The sequence below is a fragment of the Globicephala melas genome, chromosome 17, assembly GCF_963455315.2.
Source record: "Globicephala melas chromosome 17, mGloMel1.2, whole genome shotgun sequence".
In the NCBI taxonomy this organism is placed as follows: Eukaryota; Metazoa; Chordata; class Mammalia; order Artiodactyla; family Delphinidae; genus Globicephala; species Globicephala melas.
The window spans coordinates 47998430-48015051 of NC_083330.1; the positions used below are offsets into that span (position 1 = coordinate 47998430).

General features: G+C 36.8%; 1 pseudogene; it reads right to left on the bottom strand.

Moving 5' to 3' along the window:
- Nucleotides 1-13443: 13443 nt before the first annotated feature.
- LOC115856658 (integrator complex subunit 10 pseudogene) lies at nucleotides 13444-15915 on the bottom strand (annotated as a pseudogene).
- Between the last annotated feature and the right edge of the window lie 707 nt (nucleotides 15916-16622).

A 16622-nucleotide genomic window follows, 5' to 3' on the forward strand; every position in this document is an offset into this window, starting at 1 on the left:
CAGGAGACTACTCATCAGAAACTATGCAAGCCAGAAAATAATGGAGAAATGTCTCTGATGTAGTAAAAGGGGGGGAAAATAAATTGGTTTAGGTTTCTTCACTCAGCAAGATTTCTTCACTTAGCAAAATTTTCTTTAAAAAATGAAGACATTTTAGACAAACTGAAGCTGATAGAATTCATTGTCATCAGATTTGTACCTACACAAATGTTAGAAGTATTTCAGGCAGAAGAAAATGATACCAGATGGAACTTAGGATCTACACCTGGGAATAAAGAGCACCAAAAATGATGACTACATGGGTAAATTTAGAAAATAAATTGTTTCCACATTTTAAATCACTTTAAGAAAGAATTGATTGTATGAGGCAAAAATAATAGCAATGCATTGTCGCGTTTAAAGCATATGTAGAAGTAAAATATAGGGCAACATCACAAATAAGTAGGGGAAATGAAAGTATTATTTGAAGGCAAAATTTGTGGGATGAAGCTAAAGCAGTGCTTGGAGAAAAATTTATAGCATTAATTACTTATTTAAAAAGGAAGAAAAGTCTTAAGTCAATAATCTAAGTTTCCACCTTAATAAGCTAGAAAGAAAAGAGCTAATTCTACTCAAAGGAGAAGGAAATAATGTAGATAAGAGCTGAAACCAATAAAATTGAAAACAGAAATGTAACAAAAAAAATCAGTGAAACCAAAGGCTAGTTCTTTGAGAACTAATAATGATAAATATTACAGAAAGTAAAAGAATAATAATCGGTTGTTATGAACAACTTAATGTCAATAAACTTGACAACTCAGATGAAACGGACAAACACTCTGAAATACTCAAAAAGCTCACTAAAGAAAGAATAGATAGCCTGAATAACTCAGTATCTCTTAAAGAAATTGAATTTATACTTAAAAACCTTCCCCAAAAGAAAGCTCCAGGACCAGATGGCTTCATTGGTAAAAAATATACCAAAAATTTAAGGAAGAAATAATAGCAATTCCACACAAATTCTTCCAGAAATAAAAGAGGAGGGAACAGTTACCAACTCATTTTATGAAGCCAGTATTGTTCTGGCACTGAAATGAAGGACTTAACAAGAAAGGAAACTTCAAACAACATCTCTCATGAACAAATGAATTCATCAATATATAAAATGGATTATACATAATATATAAAAAGGATAATGTATCATGACCAAGTAGGATTTATTCTAGAAATGCAAGCTTATTTCTACATTAAAAAAAAATCAGGGCTTCCCTGGTGGCGCAGTGGTTGAGTGTCTGCCTGCCGATGCAGGGGATGCGGGTTCGTGCCCCAGTCTGGGAAGATCCCACATGCCGCGGAGCAGCTGGGCCAGTGAGCCATGGCCGCTGAGCCTGCGCGTCCAGAGCCTGTGCTCCGCAACGGGAGAGGCCACAACAGTGAGAGGCCCGCGTACCGCAAAAAAAAAAAAAAAAAATCAATGTAATTCCTCATATCAAAAGAACAAAGAAGAAAAATCGTATGGATCATCTCAACAGGTATAGGAAAAGCATTTAAAATAATTCAGTGTCCATTAGTGATAAACCTCTCAGCAAACTATTCTCAGGAAAAGAAGGGTACTTCCTCATGTTATGAAATCCATCTATGGAAAAATCTACAGCTAATATTATGTGTAATGGTGAACAAATGAGCACTTCAACAAGGCAAGGACATCCAATCTCACCATTCTGTTCAGCATTGGGGAGGAAAAAAATGCATACAGATTAGAAAGGAAGAAGTAAAAGTATCTTTATCCGTAATTATGTCAGTAAGGAAAAACGCTAGCAGTTCTGAAACAAATCTATTAGAAGTAATGAATAAATTCAGCAGAGTCTCAAGATATAAGGTTAACTAAAATTATCAATTGTGTATCTTTTTTTTTTTTTTTTTTGCGGTACACGGGCCTCTCACTGTTGTGGCCTCTCCCGTTTTGGAGCACAGGCTCCGGACGCGCAGGCTCAGCGGCCATGGCTCACGGGCCCAGCTGCTCCGCGGCATGTGGGATCTTCCCGAACCGGGACACGAACCTGTGTCCCCTGCATTGGCAGGCGGACTCTCAACCACTGCACCACCAGGGAAGCCCGCTTTGAAACATTTTAATAAAATTGCATAAATTCATTGGATATTTTAACATAATTGGCTTTTGAAACTACCTGGGTCATTCACCTCCTTGGGGGTATTTGACAAATTTCCCTAGTTCTACTAGGATTATTGAGTTAGTTTTGTTAATTTGTATTTTCTCATGAGATTGTTTATTAGGGATGGCTTGTTTTTGCCAAGATTTCCTGCTTTGTAAGAACAAAGTTAAATTGATTTAAACCTGTTATTCTGCTATAATTTCAAATATGCTCTGCATGGTTTGTTATATTGTTAGTGTTTTCTCTTTTTTATTAAATTAAGCTTACCAGAGTACATCCTCTCTTTGTTTTTTTTTTCCCCCAAAGAGGCAGCTATTACATTTATTTACCATTTTCTGTAATTTCTTCTTATATTTTAGGTTTCTTGTTTCTCTTTTTCTAGCTTCTATTTTTAATTCCTGGTATTTGTATTCATTCTTTTTATTTTAAGTAAGACATTTAATTATGACAAAAATAGCTTTGACCACATTCTATATATTTTAATATATAGTTCTTTTTCTGAAAGATTGTCTCTTAAACAATATAATTATTAAGAGTTTTATTTCCTCAAAAATTGATTTTTCCTTATTATTTAAACAGTGGGGAGCTAGTAAAGATTTTGACCAAGGAAGTGATATGTTTAGATATATAGAAAAGTACCTGACAGCATTATGGAGAATGGATTGCAATCATGTGACACTTAGGATGAGGTTTAAGAGGTTATTGCAAAAGTTTACAGAAGAGGTGATGACTGATATGAGCAAAAGTCACATTGCAGAGGGGTGATCAGTTGAAGGAAGGAAAGATGAGGAGGCAGTGAGAGTCTGATCATAAACTTAACCAGACAGGCAGGGTCAGCTACATCTGAGAGTGTAGCATTGGTTAACCTGATACCCAGTGCTCAGGTCAACAGGAGCTGAGTGGGGGCTTTGGAAGAGATTGAGAAGTAGAGCCTTGAAATTTTCCTGGCACTATAAGACCATAGCCACAGTTGCTATTTTAAGACATCAGACATGGCTGAAAGGTAATTCGTGAGGGTGTCAGTGCAGCCAAGATGGTGATTCTAGATTATACATAAAGAAGATAAGCTCTGTTTGGAAGGAAAGAAATTGCACTTAGGTGGAATTCTATGAAGGACATAACATGGGCGTGTTTGTATTAGGAGAGGAGAGCGTCAGTGATGAGGGAAGTTCTGTTTGGAATCCAATAATGGCATGATGCCTTAAATCCCTGAACTCCTGGTCTGTCATCCAAAGGCAAACCTCTTCTTCTTCTGGACTCTTCTATATTCTCATCCATATACTGCATTTTCTTAACTGAACCCCATTCCACCATTCTCCTCCTCTTGCCTCATTCTTGGTCAGTGTATTCATTTATCTTTACCATTTGTACATTTTATTTAATAGCAGCAACCTATTTAAAATAGTTTATTCTTAAAAAAATACACGTCCATAATAAAGAAAATTAAGCAAAACCAGGACATATAAGATAGCACGTGTTCTCCCTACTCTCCCCCCACATCACCCATCTCAGTTCACACAGGCAGACACGGTTAATGACTTGCTGTACAGCCTTCTAGCTAATTGTCAATACATAAGCAAAACCAAGAAAAAAAATGTTTTTCAAAAATTATATTACGATATACATAAAAATCTATAACTTTCTTTTTTACTTAAAAATACATTTTGGACTTCATATTTATAAGTGTTTATAAGATCCTCCTCTTTCTTAGATATTGTATCATGTTCCATTATATGGCCACATTGTAATTTTTAATGAACATTTATGTCATTTCCTTTTTTTGTTGTTATTATAAAAAACCTTTCAGTACTTTGAAAACTTGGTGAATGCTCCTTTAAGAAAAATTCCCATAGTGGAAATGATGGATCGAAGGCTAGGCATATTTCAAAATTTCAAAAGACATTGTCAAAAGTTTATATCAATTGAGACCCCAGCAACAGTTTAGGAGAACACTAATGTCCTCAGACATGTTCACTCTAGCTTTGTCAATATTTTTAATGTTTAATCTATTCATTCTAAGTCAGAAACCTCTACAGAGAAATAGTGTCAGAAAGACAAAAAGTCTTGCATGATGTTCTCTCAGTTAACAGTGTGGTTAGTGCTTTAACTTTTGCAAAGAGCTTTTATATATATTATGCCACTAAATCTTCAAAAGAATTTTTTGAAATACATTTTTTCATCTTCACTTCATATAGGAGCTAATTTAGGTGTGAGAAGATCAATTACTTGTTCAAAATCACACAGATGCTAAGTGGTTGACTTGGAATTCAAACTCTGATCACACATAACAGTTTGATAAAAATGGATATTTAAGTTCTGCTATGTTATATTCAGATAACTGATACCATTTTGACTTGACATTTTTTCAACTAAACATTATACTACCTTAAAATGAGTATATTTTACTTTTTTGAACAGCCTTATATATTTAAAAATTATTATTCTCTCTTTAAATATTCTTTTAGAAGGCTTCGTAACAAAACATAATACTAAGTTTTAGAGAAAATTTAACTTTCAGAGTAGAGATGCCTACTTTTTTTGATGAAAGCCAATGAATAAATAAGGTATAAAATACTAAAATTTTCTCTGCAGAGAAGCTATTGACATCAGTGTTAAAAGAATTTTGGGTCAGAGAGATATGGATTAAGAACTGTTTCTGCTCCTTTCTGTCTGGCTGACTTTAGGAAGCTTACTTAACCTCTCCAAGCCTCAGTTTATACATCTATACAATAGAGATATTAATGTACTTGCCTCATACTGCTATTACGAAGATTTAAAAAGGTATCCTATGTGAAATGGTTAGTGAGGTGCCTGGCACATAAATGACATGCAATAATGTTGCTGCCATTATTATTATAATTATTATTGTTGTGGCTGCTAATATCATAGGTAATTTTTTAGAGACATATTTCAGAATATTAGGTATTCCCATAAAGATTGACTGACTGTTTCCTATGTTACAGAAACCACCATTTATATATGGTATTTTTCCCTTCCTTTAGAATGTATAATTTGTTCTAATCCTGACATGTTAAAGCTTCAGTGGGCCTAAAAGATTATTTAGTTATACAAATAAAGACATTTAAGAACAGATCTCTTGAGAAATTTTCCAAAGTCACACAGATTCTTGCTGCCAAAATAAGAATTTGATTCCTGGTCTCTGTTCTTTCTCCTTAAGGTTAATTAATTTATCTTAAAAATTACTGTGCATATTTGAAATATTTTAATTTCTAAAATTGTAAGCCAAATATTGAAAAATTTCCTTGGCACCACTGGTGGTTGAATACATATCTCTCCTGATTTCATTGAAATGAATTTCCCCCAGTTCAGAAACGTGAACTTTTGCCCTCTGTTATGCAAGTTCAGTTATTTTTAAGGAAAGATGACCAGACTGCAACTCTGGTAATTGTGTCAACTTCTTCAGTAATACAAAATTTAATTTATTTTGCATTTGTCATATATCTTGCCTCTGTGATATTACAGACACTTAAAAGCTTCATCCAGTAACTAGTTCAAATTAAAAACATTTCCATGCCTTCATGTAAATTGTGCTGCAACTTTGTAATTGACTAAAATTATTATCTTACTATCATAATAGTAACTCAAGAAACTTAGACAGTAAAATAGAGAAATGAATTGTTTCATGGAGGTAAGTAAAACTGGATACTTGTTCTGCCTTCATACTTTAAAGCACTGGTTCTCTGCCTGTACACCCTTAACTATGGAATAAAGTCACATACACACAAAAGCGATTGTTGATTTGTACAGTGGCTGCCTTAAAAACAAGCTGGCTTCTAACTTTAATTCAACAGAGAAAATTTTAAGCTCCAGCTGGTTAGACAACTATCCACTGGCAAATCAGAAAAAATAATTAAAAAATTTTACTTCAAGTTGGTTATTTGTAACTTAGGTTGTTTTTCCATAGAAGTAATGAGAATGATTCTTGGTCTGACAAACTTCAGGAAAAAGCCTAGTACTCCACAGATACCTCTAATATTGTCCTTATATTAATGTGGTCAGTGTGAGTCATATTTTCCCTATGGAAAATGAATTTACTTCTGAAGAGTTACATTCTTTATGAGGGACGTAAGTGATGGGATTCAGAATTTCCCAATGTTTACTTGCTTATTTTGGCTATCCACTCATCTGTTGTTGGCAAGTTGAAACCATCAGTAGTTAAGACATTATCTCAGATTTAAAAAGTTGAACATTTTGGTTTATATCTTTTAATTATAAGAATGGAATTCAAAGGATTGTATTTTCTGAGTATGTTATTGCTCTAAATTCGAATTCCACATCTTTTATTCAGTAATAATAAAGTGGGTTATAATGGAAGCAATGAAGGACCTAGAATGAACATTATTTCTTCAATGTTTGTAGAAGAGATAAACAAAGGAATGCAGGGTAGGGATAGAGAGGAATGGAAGGATTATGATCAATTTCCTTCTTTCACAACATAATGTAAATGTATTGGGACCTTCTCTGAGACTACAGCTTGAAGGTAAAGTAGAAGTGTGAGGTCACTGAATGAAGTTTAGAGAGGAAAAGTTATTGACCCCAGAGAGTAGTGGTGCCCTGAGACCCTTAATTAATCACGTATCTTTATCGTACTTGTGTCAGTTTCTGCCTCTACCCTTCTTTCTGCTACTGATATTACTCCTGCCACTACTTCTGTCTCTTCTTTACCTCCATGGCTGGGTTCAGCTCAAATAGGGGCAAGCAGGGAGAAAGACCTTTCCTTTCTAAGGTAAATTATGTTGACATTAGAGAAGGCCTTTTAAAAAAATGTCTTTAATTCACCCACATGAACTTCTTTAGAGTTTTCTTGGTTAAACTTGGTCTTTTGCATTTCCATGTCAAGTTTAGAATCAACTGGTCAATTTCTTTCAAATATCTGGTAGGATTTTGACTGATAAAGCACTGAATCTATAGTTCAGTTTTAAGAGATAATTGATATGTCTGCAACAGTTTATCTTAATAATGTGTTCTATATTCCTGGTAATTCCTATCAGTTGATGACCCTTCTCACTCCTCCCACTCCAGTCCATAAAAGAGTGAGCTATTCCATGCTCATTATTTCAGATCATCAACACCAAAACAGAACAGAAATCAAAGTTGTCAATTTTTGGTTTTGGAACTCATGACAGAGCTAACAGTCTTGAGAGAAAAGGAATTTAAATCACAAGAAACTAGGTTTTTTCAAGTTCTCAACGTTAAAGGACTCAAAGCAAGCATAAAGTCTATGCAAAAAAACAGTCTTTGGAGTAAATAGATGAAGAGCCAGATGGTCTCACATCCAGTCTAGATAAAGATTTCATGGGTGGTGCAAGAAAAAGGCAGAGAAGAGTGAAAGGGCTCTGACGTGATGAATCCTTGAGAAGGGAATATGTGCTCAGCTCCTCCCAGGCCAAATCCCAGAGTGCGGGTGAACCAATAGAACCCCGGGAGATTTGCAATTAAAAAGACAACGTGACTTGTGCATATCTTTCTGGGTGGAACTCTGAGAAGTAGCCAGCCTTATAGAGTTCCCAATACTTAGCTTATCAGAGGAGCAGAAAGAAAGGGATTTCTAGGCAGATGGGCCTGAGGCACTGCAGAATCCTTGAGCCCCTCCTGGTGAGGGTGAATTTAAAAGCCCTCTCATTCCTCATCCTCTGAGAGGAGACTGGAAATAGAAGATTCCAGACCTGCAAGTCCTCGGTTGTAAGCCGAAAGCGTGTTTGTGTTGAGACCCCCCTAAAGAGGCTGAGAATAGTGGTTTGAAATAGAACTTAGTTCAGACTTAGAAAAATAAGAAAATTTACATGAGTTTAAAATACTTTAACAATTTTAAATTTTATTAAATTTTACTTAACTAAAATTTATTTTGGGGCCTAATATTTATACATAATTATTCCACATATTCTTGGCTAAGACAGAAATTTCTTGTTCTTGAATGGGAATATAATACAGTAAGCATGTCAACTTGTCCCAAATTAATTTATTAATTTGGAAAAAGTCAAATTATCTCTACCCTATAGCTTATGACAGAATGCATTCAAAATGTGTTATAGAGTTAAAATGATAACACTATACAGTTATTAGAAAATGTGGGATGTATTTATCTGATTTTGAGTATGCTTTTCAAAACTTAAAAAGAAAATGGAAAGAAAAAATTGATGGGCATTTGACTAAGAAATCTAAAAATTCATAACATAAAAGTTAAATCTAAAATATTATTGACATAAAAATAAAATTCACCATATGTAAAACTAAAAGCAAAGAACCACCTGAAAATATTTATAACATATATCTAACAAGAAAATGATAAAACTCATTTTAATTAAAATGCAAATTTAGTGTCACAGCCTTTTCAATACCAAATTGGAAAAGGCAAGAAATAGATTAATACTAGATATTGAGGTTTGTAAACGTGCAATCTCACGGAGTAGTGATGATAGATAATAAAAATATTTCTGATAATCAATTTGGAAACGGGTATCAAATGCCTTTAAAATATTTACTTCATTGATTAATTCAATATTCTAGGAATATAGCTTAAGAAAATAGAAGTACACATCAGACTGTAGTATTATGTGATAGAAAAAGCAGCAGTAACTTAAATACCCAACAATAGGGGATTAGTTGAATATTTTATAGTGTATAGTAACAGATTCTACACTGCTGTGTAAAAAATCACATTTTATATAATCAGTAATGTGGGAAAATTCTCACAAAATATGTGGATGATTAAAAAGAATATGGTGATGTTGATATATGATAGAGCATATGATCCCAATTTATAAAATTAAATGTAGAGAAGCTCTTTTACCTGACCTCTACTTAACAGAAGCATCAGATGTTCCCTCTTCCGTTTGTAACTTATCTTTACTGATGTCAATACTTATGGAGAGCTGGCACCTCCCTAGGATAGCCACATTTTTATTCCACCTGTTGATTTATATATAGATTTGGAGTCAGATGTGTTTTTATATCTTAATATCATTTTCCTTGGTCCTATAATTACAAAGCCTAATTACAGATTAAAATGTCTAGTAAACTATGAGTGCTAAAACAGAGTAATTGTTTATGTTAAATAAGTAGAATTCTTTGGGAAAAGTCAATTAATTTTGAGTAGGTAAGAGGATTTGCTCAAATTATGCGTGGACAAGAGAACTGTGCAACACTGGGGGAAATGATTAAATTCTAGAATTCTACACTGAGATTTGTTTATGTCTTTATATTATTGTTCCCATTTTAAGAAAACCAATCTAGAAATCATTTATGGTTCATTAGGAAGATGATTTATGTTATAAAGATGACCTGGAGCTCCCATCAGAAGACCTGTGGTCAGAAAAAAAGCTTGGTTCTACATGAAAAGATTAGTGAAGAAACACTTATTAATTAAATTAAACTTACATATCATGTATGTATAATTTTTAAAGGTTCTGCACCTTATAAAACCTTTTCCTGATTAACCAAAGACTGTTGGCTATCAGATAGAAGGGATTCTACTGCACATGTGTGTATAGAAAAAATATTGGGAGTCTTAACACCAAAATGTTTTAGTAGTTGTCTCTTGATAGCTATCATGATTTGTTTTTTCTTCAAACATTTATTTTTCAATTTTCCTAGAGTGAAAATGAATTACTTTGATCACAATTTAAAGTTATCTGAAACAAAAAAGGACCTCTCCAACCCCTCCCCCCAAAAAGGTATTGGGCTTTTTGCCTAAATATGGGGTCACTGCCATTGTGGTTCCAATGTGGTGTGAGCTTGAGATGTTTGCTTCCATACCATTGGAATCTCCACCTATTCTGTGTTCTGATAGACACAGCTAAAGGTGAGACAATGCACCTTGAGTTTTTTTAAGTCTAACAACTACACGAAGCTCATGATGAAAACAAGCATCCATTACAGCAGGCAAATTGCACTTAGTGTCCAACAAATGTTCAGAACCAGGGTGTGAACGATCATCCTTGTGAAGAATTGACATCTTGCAGGACAGGTACTTCCAGACCCTGCCCCAGCCCTCCAGGTATGCTTGGTTGGCAGCTTATTACAAGCAGGTCATACACTAACTTATACCATGTGTTAGTTAGTTAGTTATAAGTTAGTTATACACTAACTTATACCACATATACACCATGTGTTTGTCATTCAGCATATAAATATCGGTCCTTTGCCCAGCACATAATAACTCTGTAAATAGTAAGTTTTCCTTTAGAAGATTATGGGAGGGGTGCATGTGATAACAATAAATTTTGTTTAGATGATAAACTACATGACACTGGTTTTTATGTCTGTTTTCTGTATAACTTCTGTGGACTAAACACTGAATCATGTTGGAACTAAATGCTATTTAATGTGCTAGTGAAGTGTCTTCCATTTTGCATGAGTGTTTTCTGTCCATGGTGTAACATTGTGATGGCATACTCTTTCAAATTATATTTATATTCCCAGACCCTATTCCCTAATTTGCTTTTCTTTTCTAATGCCTTTTCTTCCCCTCTGAAGTCCATAGTATTTTAAAAAATACATATTCCTTGAGAAGATATTGAGCTTTTGCTTAGGGTCATACATAAAAGTGTTTGATTTAAATAATCACGGGAGTTAAATTGCATCTGCCAGGGAGTTCTACATTTCTGGCAGTTACAGGCTGCCTTTATTCAGTTTAATGATGAAGATTTGACTTCGTTGGATTTTTTCTTCTTAGTAAAATGAATGGCGCATCTTTCTTTAATTGTGATCCTCGTCAACCATTTGGCCCAGTAATGGTATGCAAATTAAACTCTTTAAAAATTAATGCTAACATTTATTAAATAATGCATCATACAAAAAGGTAATTTGAAATTCCAAGTTAGACTCCCTATCTGCTCATGAGAAAGTATTTTTTGTGCCATCTTCCTAAAACATCTTTATAGTCTTTCTAAATATCTTGAATGTTTTTCCAGTATTTTGCAAAATTATCACCATGGAGACTGTTCATGTAGACAGACTCTTTATGCTTTTCAATTTTGATTGGTATAAACTCAGATTTTGAATTTATATCACTGCTCTGACTTTCTAAACTTAAAAGGTGCTTATAGATGTTTCTTTACCACAATTTAAAGACAAGTCTAATTAAGGGGTACGTAAACTTAATTGTACAAGCTTACCTTCGCTTTTGATTCTCAAATCAGAGTGTATATCATATGCTTGGGAATTCTCTGGCAGTCCAGTGGTTAGGACTTGGTGCTCTCACTGCCGAGGGCCCAGGTTCATTCCCTGATCAGGGAACTAAAATCCTACAAGCCGGGCTGTGCAGTCAAAAACAAACAAAAAAAGAATGTATATCACATTGTCAGTTGGACAATTGTAAACCTTATGTAACATCCCCACCCAGACAGCAGTGAACACTAGCGTTCAGCCTTGTACATTAGTGATTTTGTAAATTTGATTTGGGAATTTTAAATGATATTGTGACTATAATCGGCATAATCTGAGAAGAATGAAACTTCTCAGAGGCAGGTTTAGTATAGTGTTAAGAACAAGAGTGGTAGAGTGTGACTGCTGGGTTTGAATGAATGCCAGTCCTATCAGGTATGAGCTTTACTATCTCAGACAAATTCCTTAACCTTCCTGGGTCTCAGTTTCTTCATCTATGAAAATGACATCAATAATAGTAGCTATCTCATAGAGTTGTTATGAGAACTATGAAACACTAATAAAGTACCAATCCATAGCGAGGCCACAACAACTATTAATGCATTATTATTATCTTGAACATTTTTCCCTTCACTGAGAAAACTTCAGCAATATTACTTAAGTGAATCTTCAAAGGATTTGACAATAATTTTGATTTGATTTGCTAACCTAAGAGCAAGAGTCAAACATCTCTTTACTTTGTATTATCTATAGAAATAGAATTTGGGAAAGAATGTAAAATTCTTCATTGCAGACAGCTGTTTCTTCCATTCGATGTGAATTACTAAAAAAGAGAGATTTCTCATGCATGTTTTTATTTCAACAAACATGCATTTAACACCAGCTCTCAATATATGCAAGGCTTTGCGCTGACACTAGGCAGGGAAACATAGTAAGAGGAGATAGGGTCCTTATCCCCACAGTTATCCGGTAGTTAGCAATGGCCATCCTAATACATCAACAGTTAATCATAAGATTAAAAAAAACCCAGATATTTCAAGAAGTTATAATAATGAAAAAAGTCACCATAAGACAGCATATAATTAAACATCTAAAAGATGATATAAACAATAAATGTGTTTGCTTATTTTATATTTAATAATAACCTTCTTGTTTCATAAACATTCCATGCTAAGCATTTAGATAGGAGTAAAGTGGTTGGGTTGGTCTACGAGGGCTTCATGAAGGAGGTGGACCTTGGGAACATTTTGAAGATTGAGTTCCAGGCAGGCTTCATCTCTTAGACTGTCCCATAAGTGTTAATAAGTGATCTACATGTTAATTCGGAGATGGGTATAGCTTAAGGGCTCAACAGTTGCCATCATGCTTAATTACTGTTCACATCCACCCTGCAGTAAGCTTACTGAGCTTTCATCAAGAAGCAGGTGGAATTAGTAGTAGAAGATAGATCACAAGCTTGATCGTTTCAATAGTTCTATGTTTATTGAGGACCCAGTCAATCTCCCCCCACCCCCAAAATTCAATATATATCCCAGGCACTAGGGAGAAAGAAATGGATTCATTGTTGGTTCCTGGCCTCCAGCTGCTCACAGAACATGTAACAAGTATTTGTTCTGCTTTATAATACATGCAAAGATAAGAGTAAGCCAGAGGTGTGATGAATGGGGAGTGGGTGGGAGTGTATGTGTCAGGGAAAGCTTCAGAGAAGAGCCAGGGTTTTTCATTCTCTGCATTCCTGAATAGAAGCCAAATAAAAGTTTTAATTTGGGGTCAATTCAGAGTGCTTCACAGCTTTTTCCTTTCCACTGAATCTAAAGCTATGATCAGTGAATAAAAATTGCAAAGATAAGTATCAATCAACCAGGAGTCTGGGGGACAGTCAATCTTTTTGATTGACACTTTGGTGTCCTTAGAGTTTGTTTCAAAAATGGATTTGGAAGATACTCTAAATCACAAATAATTAATAATGGATGTAAGCACAAACTGGTTCCCCTTACACTTAGGATACATTTTTTTCAATTGCTCATTTATTCTTTTATTTATTCAGTCATTCATGTATGTGCCAGACAGGCTCTGTACAAAATTTTTTGGCTGATTTGGGAACAAACAAGTACAATTTATTTCTTCATGGATTCTTTTTTTTTTTTTTTTCAAATTTAGGATGATTTTATTTACAAAACAGGTTCTTTTGTTTTACAAAAATTACAAAATATGACAAAAATAGAAATAGCTTCTTGGACTGTTGGGAACTACTTCTAAGCAACCAATGAGTTAAAACACCGATGGTCTTCTTCTTTTGAAGAGCGATGACTGCAACGCTCAGCCGCGCTTTATGTCTCGCCAGAGCCCCGCGACTGTGGGCTGCCTCTGGCGGGAGGGCCGGTGAGGCCAGAGTCTGGAGCAGCAAGATCTTCTCGTTGACGCAGAACCTGTACAGCACCAGCATCAATTTCTCCCCACAGCGGGACACTTGGCGCTCCATGGCCAGGCGGAAGTCCTCCTTCACGCCCTTGGTGATGCCCCGGGTGACCGTGTGGTGCTTGCTTAGCACTCCATGATTGGGCTGTAGTTCCAGATGGATCTTCCCACCTTCCTGAGTTCTCAGGTAGGCGAATTCCTCCAGCACGTTGATATTTGTAACATAATTGAAAAAATTCTCATATTGGAAGTTTCCTTGCTGGCAAATCTTATTGACGGCTTTCAAGAAAAGGGGGTCTCTCCCCATGGCCACTCCTGCTGAAGCAGCACGATCACATGCCCCGGCACCATGTCGTCTCTGCTGTCTGAGAAGGCTCTAAGCTTAGAACAACCTAACATTAAGTGCAGGCAATAGGGCATGATAGCCTTGCTGGTACAAGGCAGAAGCTTCAGATATGAACCTTTTCTAAACTTGGGCTTTATTTTTGAGGGTTCTTCCTATGACTTGCCTCCGTCCTGGATGGGGAGGTCCATGTAGCACATCAAATCAAGGACTTGGGGCTTCCCTGGTGGTGCAGTGGTTGAGATTCTGCCTGCCAATGCAGGGGACACGGGTTCGAGCCCTGGTCTGGGAAGATCCCACATGCCGCGGAGCAACTAGGCCCGTGAGCCACAACTACTGAGCCTGTGCGTCTGGAGCTTGCGCTCCGCAACAAGAGAGGCCGTAAGAGTGAGAGGCCTGTGCACCGCGATGAAGAGTGGCCCCCGCTTGCCGCAACTAGAGAAAGTCCTGGCACAGAAACGAAGACCCAACACAGCCAAAACTAAATCAATCAATCAATCAAGGACTTTCTCACAGGTCATTCTGTACTTCCCCAAGGCCAAGTGGAAGGTCGCCAGCTGGATGAGTGCCCTCTGATGCTCCAAGGTCCCCTGTCCCGAGATCTGTGGCTGAGGAAGTGGTCCCTGGAGAGCTGCCAAGTGGTGCAGGCTCGCTATGGCCTTTTTATATTGACCCTGATAGATGATCATATCATTGAGGGAGATTCTCAACCAAAGCCAAGTATCCGTCTTCCACGCCAAACAAATTCTTGTAAATTCCTTGTCAAGGAATTCCAGGGAATAGAGCAGCTCCCAGCTCTCTGGCCAGCTTAAAGCTTTCCAACACCTCGATTGAGTTAGCAAGTTCTGCCTTATTGACAGCAATGTGACGATTCCTTCCTTTTGCTGAACAGTCTTCATCGTCCGAACTCATGGGTTTTTCTCTCCTCTCAGCTAGTTTCCTCTTTTTATGTATGTGTTTATTGCGATCAATTTCTACATCACCATATACATTTGATATGTCTTCCAGAAGAACCAGTGGAACTTGGCTAGGGGCATTAGGACCTTGGAACAGAGACTGCTGTATGCTGTTGACATACTGAAATGCATTCTTAAAGAAGACCAACATAGCGGAATAAACCACTTTGGTTTTTATATTTCGCATGAGCTTCGTCATCAAAGTTGTTCATGTATCTGCAGAGATCCTTCATTCTATGCAAAATATCACCATAGCTTCGTCTTCCTTTATACATCTGCCAGTCACATCTCATTCCAACAACATTCAAAATCTTAAACAACCTCTCCCAAGGGTCCACGATCTGGGATGATTTTTCAGTCAGCCCCTCTATTATGTACTTCTGAGAGCTACGTTTGTTCGGTGACATTAAATCAGACGTTTCTTGGGCACCTTGATGCTGACTCTCTATTTGAGTAGATCTAGTGACATAATTGATATTAAATTCAGCTGCTTTGTTCAAGTACTTATACACCAAATTGGCAGACAGCAGAATGTCATGGTTGTTAATTATTAGAGGAAGGACATCACACACAAATAATTTTCTAAAACAGTTAACAGGAGATTCTTGCTCTTCAATAGTTTCAGCCTCCAACAGTGCCTCCCCAAGGCTAACTCCATGCTGTACCACTGTTTCAGGGAATCGTCTCAAAAGTAGAAGCAACATTTCTGATCGTTCCAAAGTGTTGAAGCATTGTTCCGTAACCTGTAGTAACATTTCACACTGGACCCGACCAGGAAGAGTTTCAAATAAACCTGTATGTTGAAGTCGGCGGGGTAGAGGCTGCAGGCCGTGATCAGCCAAGCCTTGGCAGCCCGTAGGTCCTGCTGCACCAGCTCGCGGGCTCGCTGCACCAGGAGCTCGCAGTCGCCCTGGGCCGACATGACGCAGGAGGCCTCTTTTTTAATAACTTATTTTTGGCTGCTTTGGGTCTTCGTTGCTGCGCGCAGGCTTTCTCTAGTTGCGGTGAGTGGGGGCTACTCTTCGTTGCGGTGTGCGGGCTTCTCATTGCGGTGGCTTCTCTTTGTTGCGGAGCACGGGCTCTAGGTGTGCGGGCTTCAGTAGTTGTGACTCATGGGCTCTAGAGCGCAGGCTCAGTAGTTGTGGCGCACAGGCTTAGCTGCTCTGCGGCACGTGGGATCTTCCCAGACCAGGGCTCGAACCGTGTCCCCTGCATTGGCAGGCAGATTCTTAACCACTGCACCACCAGGGAAGTCCTCTTCATGGATTCTTAAAATCTAGCATTTTATACTTAGCTGTCTTACAGAGCTGTCAAAGTCCATTAGTTGGTAAGAATAATTATCCAACAGATAAGGAACTCGTCCATTGCAGTGTGGTCTTAGATTCAGAGCCAGCCTAAAATAAGGGAAACTTTCAAGTACTATCTAATTCATTAAATACGGAATCAATTCAAAAAAACATAGCAAAATAAACAAGATACAGGTTCGTAAACTTAAAAACAGCACAGTCTAAACTCAAATGATGAATAGGACGTTTATTAGAATATTTCATTGAGATGAAGTCATTATAATTTTTAGTGATAGTTAAGAAACTGGGAGGTTTCTGAAAATGCTACTATTACCACTCATAC